Here is a 21,150-nt window from a genome sequence, read left to right on the forward strand (position 1 = left end):
CGACTCTTGGCTCGTAATCATCGGCCATGGCGTCGGCTAGATAATTTTTACTCTATAAAAATTAAAACTATCGGGTTTAAGTTATTGATAATGCTGATAAAATTTGTGCGTGGTTGTAAAATATACATATGTCAACTTTCAGCTACATTCCATGCTTTGATAAGGAGCAAAGTCCAAAAAACTGTGTTACAGAGGCCCTGAATCTCATAGTAGATGGCCATTACGTGTGGACCAAACCAGGGCTGTAGGAATACCTCTTGAAATAAGTAAGGATGAAGATGACAAAGTACAGTTATTGTCTTATATATATATATATATATATATATATATCATATATATATATATATATATATATATATATATATATATATATATATATATATATATATATATATATATATATATATATATATATATATATATATATATATATATATATATATATATATATATATATATATATATATATATATATATATATATATATATATATATATATATATGTGTGTGTGTGTGTGTGTGTGTGTGTATGTATGTGTGTGTGTGTGTATGTATGTATGTATGTGCGCGTTTGTATTTAGCCTATACATTAGTATATAATTTTTAAAGATATTTTACGACCAGTCATCAGCACAAATTAGAATCGTCTATGATACTTTTCCATTTTCTTGAATTCGTTATTATCATCTTTTCGTTCTCCATCCCACCCAGCGTTTCTGTCTCCCAAGAATAAGATGAGTTCCGATTTCGCTGACGCCAGGTCTGCCCGTCAAGCGGACTGGCTTGAATCACTGAGCCACAACCGATATCTTGGGACAAGGTGGTGGTCATTCTGGATATTTTGTGCCGCTTTGAAAGATTGTAGTTATAATTCTGGATCTGGTCTGGTACCGGTTCTGGACAATAAGGCTGCTTGGATGAAAGTGGAAAAAGCTTTAATATTTTAGGTTGAAGGCATGAAGGCAATTAATTGATGAATATTAAATGTTTTGAATACTTTTTTTATTAATTGGTTTTAGAATTCGCGTTATTGGTTACCATCTAAACGACTTTTCATCGTGCAGTGTTGGTTCTTTCAGGTCTTAGCTCTCCGAGTTTCACCAAGTAATTATGGGGTGAGGTTGCTAGCCCTGCGCAAAACCAACACATGTTTAAAGGACTTAGGTGCTGCTGGCGTCAAACATTTCTCGAGGTTACTAACCACACCCAAAAGTGCCCAAATTCTCTGGTCGGTCCTCCAGATTATAACGCACATGTTGCTGCCACCATATATATATATATATATATATATATATATATATATATATATATATATATATATATATATATATATATATATATATATATAATATATATAAGAAAGTGTCAGTTTTTAATTGGTTCTACTTTCATTTCATAGGTTTTAAGCCGTTCTTGAAATGCTTTACAGTTTTTATTAAAGATATTCTCTTGTTTCATATTCTTAAGCGCAAATGTATATGTGCAGATACTTATCGGCTTTCATATTCATGATTAGCCTCAAGTTAAAGGCGCTATCTAAAAATTACAGGTATCGTAGTTGTAGTTTATAACTGACGCGAATGCAGAGTTCCAGCGATTTTCCGTATAAGATAAAACAATACAAAAGTCTGCCAGGCGATATTTTTTCCTTCTCTTACTTCCTAATGAGCGCAGTAAGGCCGTTTCACACGAGATGTTATGCTATGAGCACCACGCTATGGTAGCTATGCTGCGGCGTGTGGCTTTTAATTGCTGGCCTTGTTTTAAGTAAGGCCGTTCACACCGGTTGCGACGCTATGCTACGGATGTCTGCGACATAGCGTTCATAGCGCAGATGTTCCCGCCTCCAGCTCCCTTGTACTGATGGATTACCTGTAGTTGGTGTTCTTCTTCTTAATATCTTCTTCTATGAATGACAGCACTTCAGAGAACTGAGGTGGAGACAGTCTGAAATGTTGTCTAAATTTTTCCTCATCCATTTCCAGCTCTAGAACAAGTTGATGCCATTCACCAAATTCTAGTCTTTCAATATTTGTGCCATGCACCCACTTCTTTTTTCTCTTATTCATTGCTAAACTTAGCAGTAATAGCTCCTCCTCCTCCTCCTCCTCCTCCACCATCTCAAGGGACCACAGCGTACCGTCTCCCATCGCTGCAGCAAGGGAACAGTGTGTTCTCAGACATTCATAGTTTTCGGTGTAAACACACGCATGGCGAACATCGCTAGCATGGCTCCGTAGCATAGCATAGCGTGCTTAGCATCGCATCCGGTGTGAAACGGTCTTTATTCTTTGGAAGCTTGAATTTCAAGTCAATGGCGCCTTTGGTTGGCTTGTTCCACATAAATAGGGTTCATCTTCTGAATAATAATAATAATAATAATAATAATAATAATAATAATAATAATAATAATAATAATAATAATAATAATAATAATAATAATAATTCTGATTATTTCATCACACGTCGAGGAAGTTTGATTTTAGGATTAACTTCCTAATTCAGGAAAACCCAGATTCCGAAACTAACCCATTGGGCTTGGCTTGTATCTGAATTGCATTCTGAATGTAATGATCCTGGTAAAAAAAAGGTTAACTTTGTGTAGCCTATGAGTGCAATTATAGCGATCCCCTTTCAACCACAACCGTCTTAGTAGGAATCTCTGTATGGCTTACCGGTACCGGTACGGGAATCCTTGAATTATCAAAGTGGAATGGAAGTGAATAAGAAAGAATGGTCTGGAAAGTAATCTTATCCTTATTAGCTACTGGAAAAGAAACATACTTGATGACCAATAGAATATAAGGCATAAAGTTATAAGGATAGTGCATGAAGTAGCCTACTGAGTGGGATTTCGGCGGAATTTGCCTGAAAATTCTTCTTCATCTGGTGAGGACTCAGAGGTCAACTTTACCGAGTTTTGTTAAGAAACCATTCTGCGAATTTTGGACCCTCAAACAATGTATCAGTTCATGCGGATGGATCGGTAATTAATTAATTACAATAAGCCAGTCATAAACTTTATGAAGTCATACATGATTACTGATATGGGCCAAGTTTTTGTTTATTTTGTGATAGGCAGCGACATTTACTAATAAGTGAAAAATTCTAATGTTTATTACTATGTATTGGTTTTATACGTTAATCCTCCATAATTGCTACTGAAATTACTCCCAGTAATAATAACATAACCTATTTCGACACTGAGTGATGATGATATCATGTACGTTTATCACACTAATTTTTATTTTGTTTGAAATAATTATTATCATCTTTGTCAAATAAATTAAGCCCATGTACTTCGAGATAATAGCTACTTTTGTTATGTAAAGCCATAGAAACATTATAGTGTGAAGTCGGTACAATAAACATTCTTCTTTCATCTTACAAAAGAATTTACTCTCAGCAAAGAGTACGCTATATGACCCACCAAAGATGAATTATGTCCATCCAGATCATGCATCCGATTCAGACAGGGCAAATTTCTAAAAAAGAAAAAATAATAAAATAAATAAATAAATAAATAAATAAATAAATAAATAAATAAAAATATAAATTATTTCCATGTGTTTTGAGAGTATCTCAGGGTGCATCTTATTTCGCCAAGATTATTCACAAGCAAATCAATGCCAGCCCTACTAGAATACGAAAAACTGGATAACCGGTGGATAAGAGAAACTGTTGAAGTATTCTGGCTCTGACCAGGATAACAAAGTTGGCAACACATTTGAAAAACAAAATTGAATTTTGTTGAGTTCGAATTCCTGAGTGACATAAAAGCATTTTACACAAAAGAATAATCAAGGCGATACTATAAAAAATAAGAACGAAGTCATGATCACTTCACTATGTAGTTAAACGTATGATGCAAAACAACAACGAAGAAAAGTGTGTGTGTGTGGAATAAATTATGTTAATGCAGAGGAAAAAGCGACAGGCTACTCATTGTCCGAAAAAACACTACTCGCTAAAATTCGAATAAAATAATACATGTTAATTTTATGGTTCCTTCTAATAAAATTTTCTTAATTGGCATTGTGATATATAAATATTCACAACATAAGTGTTCTCTTGTGAAGATTGAACAAAGAGCCAACTGAAACAAGCGAATTTTGTTCATTTGTAAACTTGTTACTGTAGAGTCACTATTTTTACATGCTTTCATTGAGCTTGACTTCTGCGTCTGTCTGTCTGTCTGTCTGTCTGTCTGTTTGGGTCAAAACTTGTAACTGAATTTTCGACCTGTTGTCTTCACGCGATGGACTTGAAATTTTGCATGGTTACTCAGTCCCGGTGACAATACGACCTTACATGATCAGTAGGTCAGCAGTGACCCCTAGTGACCCTACAGTGACCTCTCCCAGTATCTCAGGATTTCTATGAAATTCTTTGGATTTTTCATACCTTCTTTGATTCAGTAGAATAAGGTAATCATGCTACAAATTTTTCAAATCTTCTTTGGCTCGACATTATATCACGTTCATTTTCGTTAGCTACAGTCATAAATCGGCTACAATTTCTGTCAATACTAAAAGGTGTAAAATAAAGAAAATTTAAGATTTTTTTAAAACACGCTTTATTAAAATGCACTAAAAACTAAAAAAAAAAATCTCTTGAGACACACCAGGATTTTCTTGCAATTAATCATGTCTACAAAAACAAAAGCGGGGTCGCCAAACGTGGAAGGAAATGCTAAAAGAAATAAAAAAAAATTGTATTTCTTTGCTTGTAGCATTTCCTTCCATGTTTGGCTCTCACGCTTTTATTTTTGTAGGCATGATTAATTGCAAAAAAAAAAATTCTGGTGTGTCTCAAATGATTATTTCTTATTTTTTAGTGGATTTTAATAAAGGCGTATTTTAGAAAAAAATTTTATATTTTTTATTACGAAACCAATGTTGATTTCATTCTTCAAATAAAATAGAATTTTGTTGTAGACAAAATTCCATATTTGATTCATAGAGTGCTGGTGTATTTAAAGAAGTTTGCGAAATGATTAATGAACACTGTGAAGAACAGGCAAGATTTACATCCTTAATCATTAGCAAGAAAATCACCAGCTGTGATTATCTCTCGTTCGAAACTCTGGTCAGTGATCTTCCATCGTTGGATGGAGGTCATTAACATTGATCACGGAAGACTCACTGGATAACTGATTTAGAGAAATTTGTCAAATCTAGATTTTGCGTAAGGACGAAGAACAAAATGGACAGAAGCTAAAAAAAAAAAAAGTGATGAAAGCAAATGAGCTGATTTTTGACCGATAATGAAAAATAAATTGCATGAATATTAATGAAAAGCTAAGAAGTTTATGTCATATGAAAGGGCGATTAATTGATAATCAAGTAAAGACAACGTATTGCAATTTGAAAAACTGATTAGTGAGTATACCGTCAAAAAACATCCAACTAAAATGCGAGGGTAGTTAAGTGAGCGTTGTACGAAACATGTCACTCACGGGAAGATCTGGATAACAAATAAGTGTTAAAAAAAATTGCATGTTATAACATTTGTATAATGACAGAAGAAAGTCCCAGTGATTTTTGTTACCTTAATTAATACATTAAATCCCACCGTTACAAATATTATCAGGTACACAGAGGTCAGGTTAATAGAAATGATATGATTTAAACCTTGAGCAAACTTCCTTAATCAGAAGATATTTTAAGAAAATGAAACAGATATTACTAACAGCTAAGTGAATAAATTCCAAAATAATGTGAAGAAAAAGAGTATTTAAAGAATAAAGCAAAAAGTGATATAAGAAAAAAAGGGAAAGAGTAGCCCTAGAAAAATATAGGAATGAGTATAAAAGCAAAATAAGAGAAGAAGAAAGTGAGAATATGAAAAAAGGTTGTTTGAATGTCATAATTATAAAACATTGAAGAAATCTAAAAAAAAAATGAGAAAACACTGATAAAGTGGACGAGGAGAAAAGAAAGAAAAACTATGTGACTTTACGTAAAGAATTAAATACAACACCAAATCAAACCATTAAAAGAAGAATGAAAACGAAAATTATTGAGGATAATTAGGGAACAGCCTATCACGTCTCGTACATACATATACCTGTCGTTTTCAGATATATTTATTAGAGCTGGAATAGACCCATCCTCACCATCGTAGCCAAGTGGGCAATCGTTTTTATTGCTTTTTTAGGCTGAAATATATATGTAGAATCTACTGGTCACTTTTACCAGACACATTTGTAATTCTAATAGCTCTAATAAATATATCTGAAAACGACAGGTATATGTATGTACGAGAGGTGCTAGACTTTTATCCTTCTCGTGGCCAGGTCGGCAACGTGACCTCCCTGTGAATATGGAATTCGGGTTCGCTTCATGACCGGCGTTCACAGGCTCTTCAATTTCTTCCGTTTGGATCCTTTCGGCTTCGTAGTTACAAGCATATCCAAAAAAGCGCGAAGAATTCGAGAAGTTAAGAGGGCATTGTGGCTATTAGAATTACATATGTGTCTGGTAAAAGTGACCAGTAGATTCTACATATATATATATATATATATATATATATATATATATATATATATATATATATATATATATATATATATATATATATATATATATACATATATATATATATATTTAAAGTGAATGTTTGTATATTTGTCTGGATTTTATAGAAATCTGAAACGTTTGACAGACCCAGACAAAATTTTACACACGGCATCTACGTCACCCCAGAAAGGTTTATAACTCAAAATAAAACCCTTCCTCGTGACAGACATACAGATACAGACAAAACAATTAAATATTTCGTTTTTACTTCACCTTTTCCTTCAGCTTGCTGGGTTAATTCTCATTTTTCATCTGACTCCATCTTTTTTTCAGGTGCTTTCAGACGTATGGTTTCATAACACTCCTCCCACTGCAAACCCTACAATCAGTTCATTACATCCAAAAAATTAAACAAATGTGTTTGACTGTATTAGAATTACTTTCATTCAGTCACAAAGCAATGTAATTCAAAATATAACTTCTATCCCCACACCAGTCAGACCTTAGTATTCTCGCCACTGAAAAAATAGTAACAGACCAGATGTTTCTGTGACAGGCTTACCCCTCATTAAAAACTACTCTCGTCGAAATTACCATTTTTTTTAATGTTCATCTCAAGCCAAATGTATCGTAATTAAACACTGCCAATAAAATACAAATTCTTAAGTACCTTGTGGCGTTACTATCATCATATCTAAGTACTTAATCCACAAAAAAATTGGTTGTTACGGGCATAACTTTGGACGCCAAGAGCTAATTTATCACCATCTGCGCAAGCGTTATAGTACGCCAAATGATTCTGTGACAAGTCTGCCCCCTCATTAAAAAATTACTCTAGACAAAATTACCACATTTTTTTCATTGTTCATCTTAAGCCAAATGTATCTTCATTAAACACTGCCAATAAAATGCAAATTCTTAAGTACCATGAGGTATTACTATCATCATATCTAGAACGAATCTTCTTCGATTTGTTGTGCAGTGAATTTCACGTAATTGATAAAAGGTCTGTCTAGTGATGAAAGGGAGACAGACCTTTCCCCTACGGGCAACCCCCGCCCCCCCGCCCTCACACACATACACACACACACACAATTACACAGACATCCGAGCACGAACCATAGAGGTATAAGACCTTTGATTTATTGTCTTTGTTCAGTGATGTTTATTCTTTTCTAATAGGGGAACGTAACTTCCTTTCCCCCTTATATCGACAATTTCTATATTAGCGGACTAAATGATTCTATGACAAAACTAACCCCCTCATTAACAAATTACTGGCGATGAAATTACCACATTTTTTTCAGTGTTCATCTTAAGCCAAACGTATCTTAATTATACCTTGCCAATAAAATACAAATTCTTAAGTATATACCTTGAAGTATTACCATCATCATATCTAAGTACTTAATCCAAAAAAAAAAATCACCATACATCGACAATTTCTATGTTAGACTGTATAAACTTTGGCCTACACTTTCCCTCAGAAACGCCAAAGGAAACTGAAACGCGTTTGTTAACATGCACAGAAAACCGAAAGAGTTGCAGCTCTTTTTACGGTGTCTAAAATTACCATCGTGATAATGATTCAGTATTTATATAGATATATACAAGGGACACTGTATCATAATAACTAATGGATATTCTGAAGCTGTTGTTAAGATGACAACCTCCCATCTAGGTTTTACCTTTCCCTCCCCTCCCCCCACCTTCCCCTTCCGCTTCCCCTACCTTTCCCCTCCCTTCCCCTTCCCCATTCCCCCTCCTCCTCCTCAATCTTCTCAATATTTTCCCCTTTCCCACTCCTTCTTCCCTATTTCCTTCCCCTCCCCCTCACCCTACCCTCTGCATGCTGTCAATTTGGTCATTGCTGAGTCAGGAAGTTGGTAAAAACACGCTGGTATACAAGCAGTTAGCTTGCCCAGGTAATTACTTGAGTGCAGTTAGCTCAGGTTCCAACTTCTTTTATGGTCTTTAAGTCACAGCGGGCAAAACCCTTGCCTTTCAATTGAGAGACCTGGTTTGATCCTGATGTGAGTCAGAAATTATATATATATATATATATATATATATATATATATATATATATATATATATATATATATATATATATATATATATATATATATATATATATATATATAAATTTTTCTGGCTTACAATAATATGGAGACAGATACATCGACATTTTACAAGACAAGTGGTCTTTCTGAGGTTGCCAATTAATAGCCAAGACAATATTTGTGAGATGAGATCTTTTGTTGTGATTTTTCTAACGCTGACTGGCTCTTGTGTATATGTCTTTAGAAGTTTTAACATAATAAAGTTAATGACTATCTTCACGCTGAGTGTTGCATACCATATTGTTATTGTTTATGTCTCCTCTTAACTAATAAACTGTAAGTTTCAGTATGGTGTTATCTTGACGGCTACCTTATTATAAATTTTTTAGTTGGAGTACATTTTTGAAACTCTGTGAAAGCTTCTGGGTGAAATTTCCCTTCAGAATTCCAAGGACTTCGCTCACATACCTGAAAAATACTAATATCAGTATTTATGAACATCGGAGACGTTACCCATGGCCATGCTCGCTATTATATAGTCAAGACATATAATTTGTCAGAGAAAGTAAACTTTTTGTATGTTTTTATTACATTGTTAACCTGAGGTAATCCATGGAGAAGAAAGTACTTCACAAAAATAATCTTTTTAATATTCTTTTTGTAGTTTGATAAAAACGCTCGCAAATACACATCTATATACACACGTATATAAGTATATATTTATACACACAGACACACAGACAGACACACACACACACACACACACACATATATATATATATATATATATATATATATATATATATATATATATATATATATATATATATATATATATATAATTAATTCTGGGTTTAACCATGTAGGAATTATCATTAGTAACTCCATTACCGAAACATTCCGCAGTCAACAAATTGAAACTGATAAAATGAGTTCGGAACAATTAATTAAGAATAACTTAATTGTACCAGTAATTTGGGCTTTGAAGAGGTACCCCATATTTGTTGATGAAAAGCACATTTCCATGATTCCGATAGTTGAAGAGCTTGAATACCACCCGATGTGTCGCCATGTACACAAACTGCGGAACATACCAGGAGAGTAGCCTAAGGTGCATTTACTACAAGGTAAAATAACGGAGAGCTACTTTTGATGGTCCGGATTACACTTCCATTTACACGTACAGGTATTTCTCCAGCTCTTCATCGTATGATGATATTCAAAAGGCCATTCTCTTTAATCACACACAATCATTCATGTCAAATTTATTTATATATATATATATATATATATATATATATATATATATATATATATATATATATATATATATATATATATATATATATATATATATATATATATATATATATATATATATATATATATATATATATATATATATATATATATATATATATATATATATATATATATATATATATATATATATATATATATATATATATATATATATATATATATATATATATATATATATATATATATATATATATATATATATATATATATATATATACTCAGAGAGAGAGAGAGAGAGAGAGAGAGAGAGAGAGAGAGAGAAGGCAAAAATATATATCTGCGGTTCTAATTATTCTAAAATTTTTTACTCCGATCAATTTTGTTGTGCAGGCAACACTAAGTGAAAGTCAGAAAAGAGAAAAGTTTGAGAAGGGACGAAAACTAGAAGAAAGAGGGTTAATAGGAACATAAAAAGGATGTAAGATGATAATTTAGGTTTTGTAATTATGACATCCTTGATGCTTTTCGTTAGAACAGCAACCACTTGAAGGGAAGAAGAAAAAGCTTCTAAAATTTCGTAAATCCGTTCCAGACTTCTTTCCTTAGCCTCCAGTTCCGAAGGCTCGTCGTCTGCTATACTACTAACGATGGTTTTATTCTTTCATCTCTTCGTTAATTACCGAAGTTCAGTGTGATCCTTCCCTAAAGGTTTCCATTCTATATAAAGTTATATATTTTAATTAAAAAAGCAAAAAATCTTTATGTAGTATAGAGCTGGATAATGGAATCAAGCGAACCGAGATTCCACAACTTAGAGCTGTCAGCGGTTCAAAGACAATGAAATGAAACATAAATTTTTATAACATAAGCTGTGTGCAAATGACCAGGTAGTATATACAAACAAAATAAACAGCTAAAAGGAGCTTAGGGCAGAATTTCTGCCACAGTCCACTCTTTGTTTTCCCTCGAAAAGAGAATGAGAGAGGAAAACCAAAAGGAATACGTATTGGAACCAAATAAGAGGTATAATGAGAAACAGAGGCAGTCCTTAATCTTGATTAGGTTGAGAAGAAAGGCCGGAACATTTAAAGATGAATAAGAAAAACAAGAACGCAGGGAAAAAGCAACCGAGGAGCAAGGAGAAAGAAAGCATAATTTTCAAAATGAATTGACTGACATCTTTGATTTCAATATTCTCTCTAATATGCTCAGCTGGAGAAGGGAAAGAAAGCAAACAAGAAGAGAAAATATTTGACAAAAACAGAGTACAAAGAGCACGGTAAAACAAAGAGAAAATGAAATGTGGCTGATGTTTATAGTGGCACCATCCTGTATCCCAAGACCTCGTTCTAACCTGTGTCTAGTCCTTTGAAATCGAGCCGTCAAAGATTTGTTTGTTATGCGACAAACAAATGCTTTTCTGCCTCCCCTCACCCGGGGCCAAAGCTCGCTTTCACCTATCTCAGAATTTCCGAAATACATGTGTTTTATTTCTATACATTTGTTTATTTTTTATTACAGAGAATGACACGACGTTTTCTGTTTTCTCTACTGGAGGAGGACTGATAAGGAATGGTTTGCTGTTCTGATTTTTTAATTATCCCTCAACCAATAAAAGGTAAGGCAAGCTACTATAGTCCTCTTCCTGTTCCTATTTTTTATATATTGTCAAAAATTTCTACCACTCTTTTTCCGTCATTGCTGTCTTTTATTTTCATCTAATTTCCGTTCTATGATACCTTAAGAGAGAGAGAGAGAGAGAGAGAGAGAGAGAGAGAGAGAGAGAGAGAGAGAGAGAGAGAGAGAGATTAATTACACGTGCAACTAACAAAGAATCTCCAAAAAATAGAAAGAAATAGAACGCCTCCACATAACAAAAGACATGCGACCAGTTGTTCGGACAACGTCAAGAACTAGAAGGCTTCAGATACATTGCACATAGATATTATAGCCTATGGTAAATGCATGCAAGTTACGTCCTTATAACTTCATTCCCCAATAATAAACATTAGACTAAGAGAGCATGAATCATTTTTCTTAAGCATTCTTAACGATTACTTCCATTTAGTTCTCCTTAAATACAATTTTAGAACATTTGTAATCTATATAGCTATCCTGCAGAGGCCAACGTAATTTATTGTAAATCAGTACTGCAAATATTACAGTGAGATAAAGTGGACTTTTAAGTTGCAAAGGTTCAAGCAACACTTATGTTTCTGATTAATGACTCACCAACTCTAATTCTATCAGTTCCATTCAGTTTCTAGAAACCTTTGCGCATCAGGTACAAGGACCAAACAAATCGTCTACCTTTTTAGTTTTCTGTAAAAGAAAACTATTGAGAGCGCTTTTTGTCTGTTCGTCCGCCCTCAATTCATAAAAGCTACTGAGGCTAGAGGGCTGCAAAAATGGTATGTTGATCAGCCACGCTCCAATCATCAAACCTACCTAATTGCAGCCTTCTACCCTCAGTAGTTTTTATTTTATTTAGAGTTAAAGTTAGACATGATCGTGCGCCTGGTACCGCTATAGTTGCCAACAAAACAGGCCAACCGGGCCGTGGCTGAAATTTTCGTGGGCCGCGGATGAGGATATGGGGCGTGGCTGAGAGTTTCATACAGCATTATACGCTGTACAGAAAACTAAATTTCTGCGCATTTTTTGCAGGATACAATCTGGGCCGCTAGATCTCCTGTGTAGGCATTAGAAAACTAATATTGTCAGTCATAAAATATACATATAACTCTCTGGAGGGAGGCAGGTTTCCACCAAACTACATGTCACCGAAACACATGGTTGAAAACAAGTTTCAATTACAATTGAGATGAAACATAATTTTTTCCCCCTATGCAAATACAGCGAATAAAAGAAAATGTTTACATGTCTCTTCCTGACACAGTACTACAGTACACATTGCGCATAAAGGGTACCTTATTTAGGAGATAACGCATAAATGGTTATCAGCGTTTCCTAACAGAAAAATAGGGCAGTTAGTTTACCCTTTGTGGTTCTCTTTAATGATTTAAAGTTAAAATCGCATAAAAATAGAAAGAAAAAATCAAAAGGTGAAAGGTTTGGTCCGGCGGAGCGTTAATGGGGAAATTGTCCCTTCTTAAAGGTGTACTGAATGGTCCCCTGGGACAAGCCTTTAAGGACAATCTTATTAACTGTGATACTGACGAGAGAGAGAGAGAGAGAGAGAGAGAGAGAGAGAGAGAGAGAGAGAGAGAGAGAGAATGGTTCAGTTTCAGTTTCCTTCACGAGTGTAGCTTGCATAAATTTTCGTTTGCTATTGCATTTGTTTAGGGATCCAAATGTCACAGCATTTCTGTGTAGTTCCCTAGGTAAAAACGGATCAATGTGATTTTATAGAATCATAATCTGTAAACGCTTAGTTTTTTCAAGATTGTAAAAGGAAAAGTTAAAGACCAGGAATTCTTCAGCCTACTTGAACAGAAACTGGCTGCAACACCAGAATAACCAAATGAAATGAAAAAGCTTGTTTGTAGGATGTGTTATTCATAACCAATAGTCTAATGTTAATGATCTTTATTTTTTTTGTACCAGATTGGGCAAGTTTGACTCAGTTATACCTCCTCCAATATGTGAGCAACTTAAAATCGACGGTCTGGAGGTGGCATTCAAGAGTGAACCAAACTGATCGGAGCCAAATGGAAATGGGTGGACCATTGATGTTGGTCACTTAACAGGCAAATCAATGCACGGGACCCCCAGCACTACTGGCTTTGTTTAACTTCTGGCTTGTCAAACGTGTGCACATCTGCAAGATTCAGACTTGTGTCGTGCCAACCAACTCAAGTGATCAGAAACGTGCAAGATACAAATCTACACCAAACAGAAAATGGCAGATGAAGTAGAGTAGACCCATTTGAAAGCCGTACACTCAGATGATAATAATAAGCACGAATGATTGTCAACGGTGAAAATGATGATGAAAATTATCAATAACAATTTATCCTAAATATTTGCGGCAAATAGTTGCGATGTTTACCTCTGAAAGAATTTATTTGATTATTGCAGCGATGGTTAGATGATGGTGATGTTATACAGAAGATGATGAATGACTGCGTCCCCAATGGTTCACAAAAACATGCTAAACTCTCATCTTTGTGAAAACTGTGTATTGTTGATGATAATTGTGTGTTCTGTGATGCTGACAATGAAAAATCAAATTTCATATTTTTTTCATCTTGGCAGTTGACCACAATAGGTTACATCGTTGTAGAGTACATATATTCTCAGAAAATTGTTATTAAGAGACGCTGGTTATTTCAGAATAATAGATTAGAATTCACCGCCATAAGTGGAAACTCAATGAAAAATCTTGCCTGGGTCTATGGAGCATTATAAGCTTTTCCTTTCTTATTAATTGCACATTTTACGTCAGATATAGTCTCTCTCTCTCTCTCTCTCTCTCTCTCTCTCTCTCTCTCTCTCTCTCTCTCTCTCTCTTTTTTTGGTGTACTAGTAAATGCACTGTAGTAGTCTGATGGTTATTCAAATTGTTCATTAACATTTTAGTAAGTCCCGTGTACACACAGTTAGCTCCTTGTAATTAGTCGTTTGGTTCGCAGTATATTCAAATAAATGGTTATAAAACGGTTCCCTTGTTCCCCCAACAGCTCATTTGTTGCCTTTATGGTTGGCTGTTCATTGTTACATTTTATCTTTCGAAGCACGTAGTTTTCTCTTAGCAATTTAACAAAATATGTTCGTAGCATTCATTCCTTCGGCTACAAAATGGTTATTACATAAAATGGTAGACAGGCTTTGCTGCACTGCTTCAGTGGGCCTTGCATCGCTACCTCTTTTCTTGCTTGTCCAAGGTCTTGCGCACAGTAGCAAAGAACGATAAATTTTGAAAAGACGTGGCTGTTGTGATGAAAAGACATTGCAGAAGGAGCGTATTCATGAAATGTTTACTTGCATTTCTTGCATTAATAACAACTACGTACAGGAAAAATCCAGGCAGTAAATTCGTCCAAACGTTATACGTCTGGTATATTTCCAGAGCAGTGGAGTCTTCATATTTTATGGGAAATGTACAGAATCCGGTGCATCTGAATAACAAACTTATAATGCGAACGAATGAGTGTCGAAGAAGACATTATTCATTTAAAATGTCAATCCATTTTTAGTTATTTTTGGTGTCGATTTTTCTAGAAATGCTAAACAGACGCTCAAATGAAACATCTACTATGCATATATAGACAATGGGATATATAAATAAATTAAAAGAATGCACTGACTCTGCTTCCCAAAAAGGCAAAAACGGACAATCGCAATTTCTTCGTTGATATGAATAGTTTCTCCCTCGTTCTCGCGTCCTTTCTTCCTATTATTCGGTTAAAGTTAACATCGAGTCTACATTTCATTGTCGAACTGTCCAAAGATTCCCCTTTTGAATAGCGATACGGAATGTAGCAAGAAAATGAATGTAAGAAGAAAGGATTTTACTTGCATTATGCAACAAATAAAATTCTTTGTTAGCTAATTAGCTCGACTTCCAACGCCAGTACCTGAAAAAAGAAACGGATACTGGAAGATGTTTGTTTGCTTTTTGTAAGGCGAGCCTTCAAGAACTGGATGAAGACACAGGCAAAACCATTACTCTTTTGATTAGTACAAAAAGACGTCTTCATTACTGTGCCTGTAACTAAACTCTTTCTCTATCTGTCAAATTTCTTTTGGTAATTATTGTTCTCTGAATGAGGTTTTGCACTCCGAACACTGATGTGACGTCATTGGTTTACAGCTTTCAGTGGTAACAAACATTAATTATAAATGCAAGTTTTGGATAGTAGATGGATAGAGATAAATAGATAAATAGATTTTGTAAGCATTTCGTTCGAATTATCCCTGTCAATTGGGTCATTGCTGAGTCGAGAAGTTGGGGAAAACGCGCTGGTATGCAAGCAGTTAGCTTACCCAGGTAATTCCTTTTGTGCAGTGGCACCCAGGTTCCAACTTCTTTTATGACTTGTATGGCCTAGTGGCATTGCCCTTGCCTTTCAATTGAAAGACCTGGGTTCGATCCTGATGCGAGTCAGAAATATATATATATATATATATATATATATATATATATATATATATATATATATATATATATATATATATATATATTAAATATTACTTATATATTAAATGTATTGCCTACTGGACTTTCACATGATGACAATCTTGATTGAGCTTAAAATAAATAGTTTCGAAGGTTAACACATTTTCCTTTAAGATTAACACAATCGGAAGGTAATTGGAGGACAGAAAAAAGTATACCTTAGTTTTACCAGACCACTGAGGAGGAGCTGATTAACAGCTCTCCTAGAGAGGGCTGGCCCAAATGATTAGACTTATTTTACTTGGCTAAGAACCAATTGGTTACTTAGCAACGGGACCTACAGCTTATTGTGGAATCCGAACCACGTTATAGCGAAGAATGAATTGCTATCACCAGAAATAAATTCCTCTAACTCTTCATCAGCCGGCCGGGGAATTGAACTCCGGGCCATCAAGTGACAGTCCGCAGCTCTACCGATTCACCCAACAAAGAGCTAGAACAAATAGACTTATGCACATGCCCTTTGCTTCCTTTAAAACCTTTAGCGTTAGATAAAGGGAGAGAGAGAGAGAGAGAGAGAGAGAGAGAGAGAGAGAGAGAGCTTCATAATGTAACAAATGTTATCATATTTGAGATTAATAAATTAAATTGAAATAAGAGAATTTAGGTGATTTCTAAAACTTTGTAATATAGTCAGAAATAATGAATGAATAATGGATTAACGAGAGAAAATCTTAGATTATCCTGGATTTAGGAAGATTTATTCAACATAATCCTCCTCCGCTTAAACAAAGACTTATTGTAAAGTCACTAAAATAATGCTGTTAATCAACACGAATCGAAAATGGACGTCATTTTCTATTAGCTCAAAACTACTTTTTTGATTGGTATGACGACTCACAAAGAATAAATGACGCTGTGAGACATACTGGGGAATTTCGATGAGAGAGAGAGAGAGAGAGAGAGAGAGAGAGAGAGAGAGAGAGAGAGAGAGAGAGAGAGAGTGGGAATGTTACCACTATTAGTTTTTTTATTGCTTGCATCAGTAAGGTAGGAGACTAAAGAAAATTATTTTCGGATGGTTTAAGTGCCAATAATTAATGATACTAGGTAACAGTGATAATTGAGGTTGCCATTTCAAATATCTGATTACATATTCGGTATGGAAAGAAAATGCAGAGTGAAATCAGATGCTTTATAAACCTAGGGCTAGCCTCATGATATTCTCAGTTATTAAAGTTCAAGCCTCTGAATAGCTTAAAGTTAGTGAAAAGGAAGAGAAAATAAGCAACTGGAAATAGCTCATAAGGAAAAAGTGTTTCATAATTATCAACATATACTGTGGCAGTATAATGTTTACAGCAAGTGACTGCCCTTTCTCAGTTGTGATATTTATTATTTTTTCTCTAACAAAATTTGACATCAGTTCAGAATATCTGTTGATATAGGACGTTTGGCGGTATGCTGATTCAATTAAATGTCAATTTTTCTCACGATACTGCATAATTAACACTGTATAAGTAATACTTGGAACTACGTTACTAATATAATCCAAGAAATCCAGTCGCCTCAATAAATTGCATCCACTGGATAGTCTCTTTTTTAAGGAAAAAGCAAGAACAGCTAAAGATAAAGGAGAAAATAAAGCAAAATGTAAATACTGAAGAAAGGCTTAGGATAGAACGGGAATTTCATTAAAGATTAATATATCTATTCCTTTGTGTGATTTTCCAAAGTATATTCCATCTCGCCGATAATGACTGTCATTTTTTTACATAATCATACTGTATAATGAACGCCGTATTAGCATTTCATTGAACGTACACACACAATCTACTATAAATTGCTTCATATAGATAGGCTTCCCTAGGAAAATATATAATAAATTGAAAAATGGACACGAAAATAAAGATAAATATAAATACTGAACAAAGAGCAAGAAGAGGAAGAAAATCTAGGTAAAGATTAGGATACTTATTCCCTATTTTGATCTGTGATGTATTTCTTCCTAGCGATAAATATTGACGAAGGATACCCATAACTAACTAAATTAATGTTGAGTCATTAATTCCGCCTCATCAAGAAATATATCAGCACTCGGGTTATAAAATAAATTAACAGACACTCGGAGGGATGTAAAAATGCTAAGAGGGGAGGAGAGAGAGAGAGAGAGAGAGAGAGAGAGAGAGAGAGAGAGAGAGAGAGAGAGAGAGAGAGAGAGAGAGAGAGAGAGGAGGAAGTCCAGATAAGCAAAGTTCATTCTCCTTTCCTGAAACAGCATCAATTCGGGGAGGAAGCGACTTGCTCTTGTATCAGCAGGATTTCATTGTTTTCAAGTTGTATGATGGTAGGAAATAATTAAGTATCCATCTCTTGTTCTCAAGCATGACTTTTACACTTCTGTATTCCCTCTAATTCAAGTTTAATTTACGTAATGGAATAAATGGACTTATTCCAAGTAATTTTTAATGATAGTATGATAACTACATGACATCAAAACCGATAATGGGACCAACGAAAACCATCATCATCGTAATCAACAATAACATCATTTATAATATGAAAACAGTTTCTGAATGTGCAAATATTAAATCCGGCTTGAATTAAGAAGCTTATAATACACAACTGTGGTTTTAATTCAAAGAAATTATATTACTTGCCAACGGATTATCCTAAAATAATTATCATGCAACAGATAACAGTTAACCATTACTATTATTATTATTTTTTTTTATTGAATAGTGGGGCCGTCTGGATGCCATTGATTTTGTATTGTAGTTTCTCAATCACTCGAATGAGTTTCTTTGTAGCAGGAGGTAAATCATACGGCAGCTGTCCAAAGTTCGCCGAGTATAAGAAATTCCCTGAAGAATATCATCGACGCCCATGTAAAACCCACCGATGCAAATAAAGATGTCAACCTCATGATCTGCTATAAGAGTCGGAAGACTGCCCAGTCCCACATGAGGAACAGCCCCGTCGCTATCGAAGCTCCCACGAAGAAGAAAGGACCGGTTGACCAAATATCATCCCTGAGGGTGGACGGTGCCATTCGTACATCAGCATGACTACGACTCGACTTTCCAAGAGGATCACCGTTCACCTACAGGGAGGGGCGGTATACCTACAAAACGTGAGGGAACACGGCAGTGGCCCCCCAGATCGCAAGGGGCGCAAAAATCCCAAGAAACCCTTCTTCTAACCACCGTCAGGAGAAGGGCAAGGCGCACCCCTGGGATAACAATTCAGCCTCCCTCTCCCGCTGAACTCCCGGGACCTAGCGCCAGCCAATCAGCGACTACGTCGGTCAGCAAGACTCCCGGATGAGTCATTCCGCTCCCAGCCAATAGGAAGAGCTCTCCCCCCTCCCCCAACAGCTTTAACAACCAGTCAAAAATCGCCAAAAAATGTCTGTACGGCCGCTCACGAGTATGCCGCAGTTGTACCAGAAACCAAGATCTCGAGAAACAGGTCTAACACTCCCTAGAGGCCGTGACGTCACCGACGCCCGGCGCGCGACTTGTTCCTTGACCTCTCTTATGAGGTGTATGCAGTTTTTCCACAAGTCTGATAGAATATAGGGTTTTTTAAGCTAAAGAAGATAGCTTTAATGGCTGTAATACATTTTATTTTCAGAATTTCCAATATACATGATTTACTTTAGGAATATTCGATAACAAATGTCAGTGAATATGCCATTAAGCATATTGTTGTACTGTACTATACCTGACAAACTGATATTCTCTCTCTCTCTCTCTCTCTCTCTCTCTCTCTCTCTCTCTCTCTCATACCAGAAGCTAATACCTGCGTGTACTGAAGCATGAACTCACAGTTTTAGAAGTAACAAAATGAACAATAAAAGAAATAGGTTGAAAACACCAGGCAGTCTAGGAATCACTAACGAAACGGTTTTGCAGAATATGGGAAGAGGAAACAAAGCCTGATGATTGCAAACGCATCAAGGAAACGTAGCCTGACTGAATAAGTAATTATGGAGGCATTGCACTGGCATCGGTTTTAATGAAACTTTACAGTGTATTCATTCTAAATAGGCTGGAGTAAGAAAATTATAAGAAACTTACATCAACAAGCGCTGGTCTTAGAAAAAAAAAAAAAAAAAAACCGGAGTCGAGCAGATCCAAAACTTGTGCTAGACATATTGTGAGTCAGCGTATGGAATTTAAAAACAATTTCCTAATGGTTTTGTTGATTTCAAAAGGCATTTGACAACTTCCACAGTCCAATGTTAAGTAAGATTTTGCGTCAGGGTGAATAAATAAAACCATTTCCAATCATCTCTGACCGAAGCAGACACAAAGTTAGGTGTATTTCCAATATATTGTCGGGTGCTGTTTCGTGTTTTCATGGATTTTGTAATGGAAAAGAAGTGGTCATAGCGACGGTAATTGCAATATGCAGAAGACACTCTTTTAATCAGCGAAACTCGCAAGATTTACAAAGCTCTCTAAGTAGAACACATCATATATTTAGAGACGGAAATCAAGAAAATCTGATGAAAACAGAAGTCCTGGAGTCCGAGTAAGCACCATCGCATGAAGTAACTTTAGATAGATGAGGGAAGAGAAAGGAGGGATTTTTGAAATGTTTAGGAAAATGGTATCCAATACATGTTATTTTGCGCTGAAATTTAGTGAAAGACCACAAAGTCTAATTCAACAATAGATAGGCTGGAAAATAATTTGAAAAAAATACACCGACACTTCATACGAAAGTATATATTGATCTAGTGAGATATATTGCTATACGGACGTGGAATGAGAACAAAATTATACCTAAAAGGTTTTGTAAGACTAAGAATAAGACTTTAAGAAGAATATTAGGAGTCAAATGACAGGACAGAGTAAGAAATGACACCATAAGGGGACCTACGGAAGTTCCCGATATAGAATGAGCGATGGTGATGGAGGAAGACAGCTGTTGGCCATGTGATTGGCACAATCCATGACGGAACAGTACCTGATTATATCAGCTGGGTTCCAGTGGGCACCAGAAGAGTTGGAAGACCCAAACCAAGGGGCATGAGATGACTGGAACCTTATGGAAAGTAGAGCCCACGAGAGATATGAGTGACTAATTTCACGGAGGCTCTTCACGTCAAATAAGGTGTTGAAGGCGACGATGATCATATATATATACAGTATATATATATATATATATATATATATATATATATATATATATATATATATATATATATATA

The sequence above is a fragment of the Macrobrachium rosenbergii genome, chromosome 42, assembly GCF_040412425.1.
Source record: "Macrobrachium rosenbergii isolate ZJJX-2024 chromosome 42, ASM4041242v1, whole genome shotgun sequence".
NCBI lineage: Eukaryota > Metazoa > Arthropoda > Malacostraca > Decapoda > Palaemonidae > Macrobrachium > Macrobrachium rosenbergii.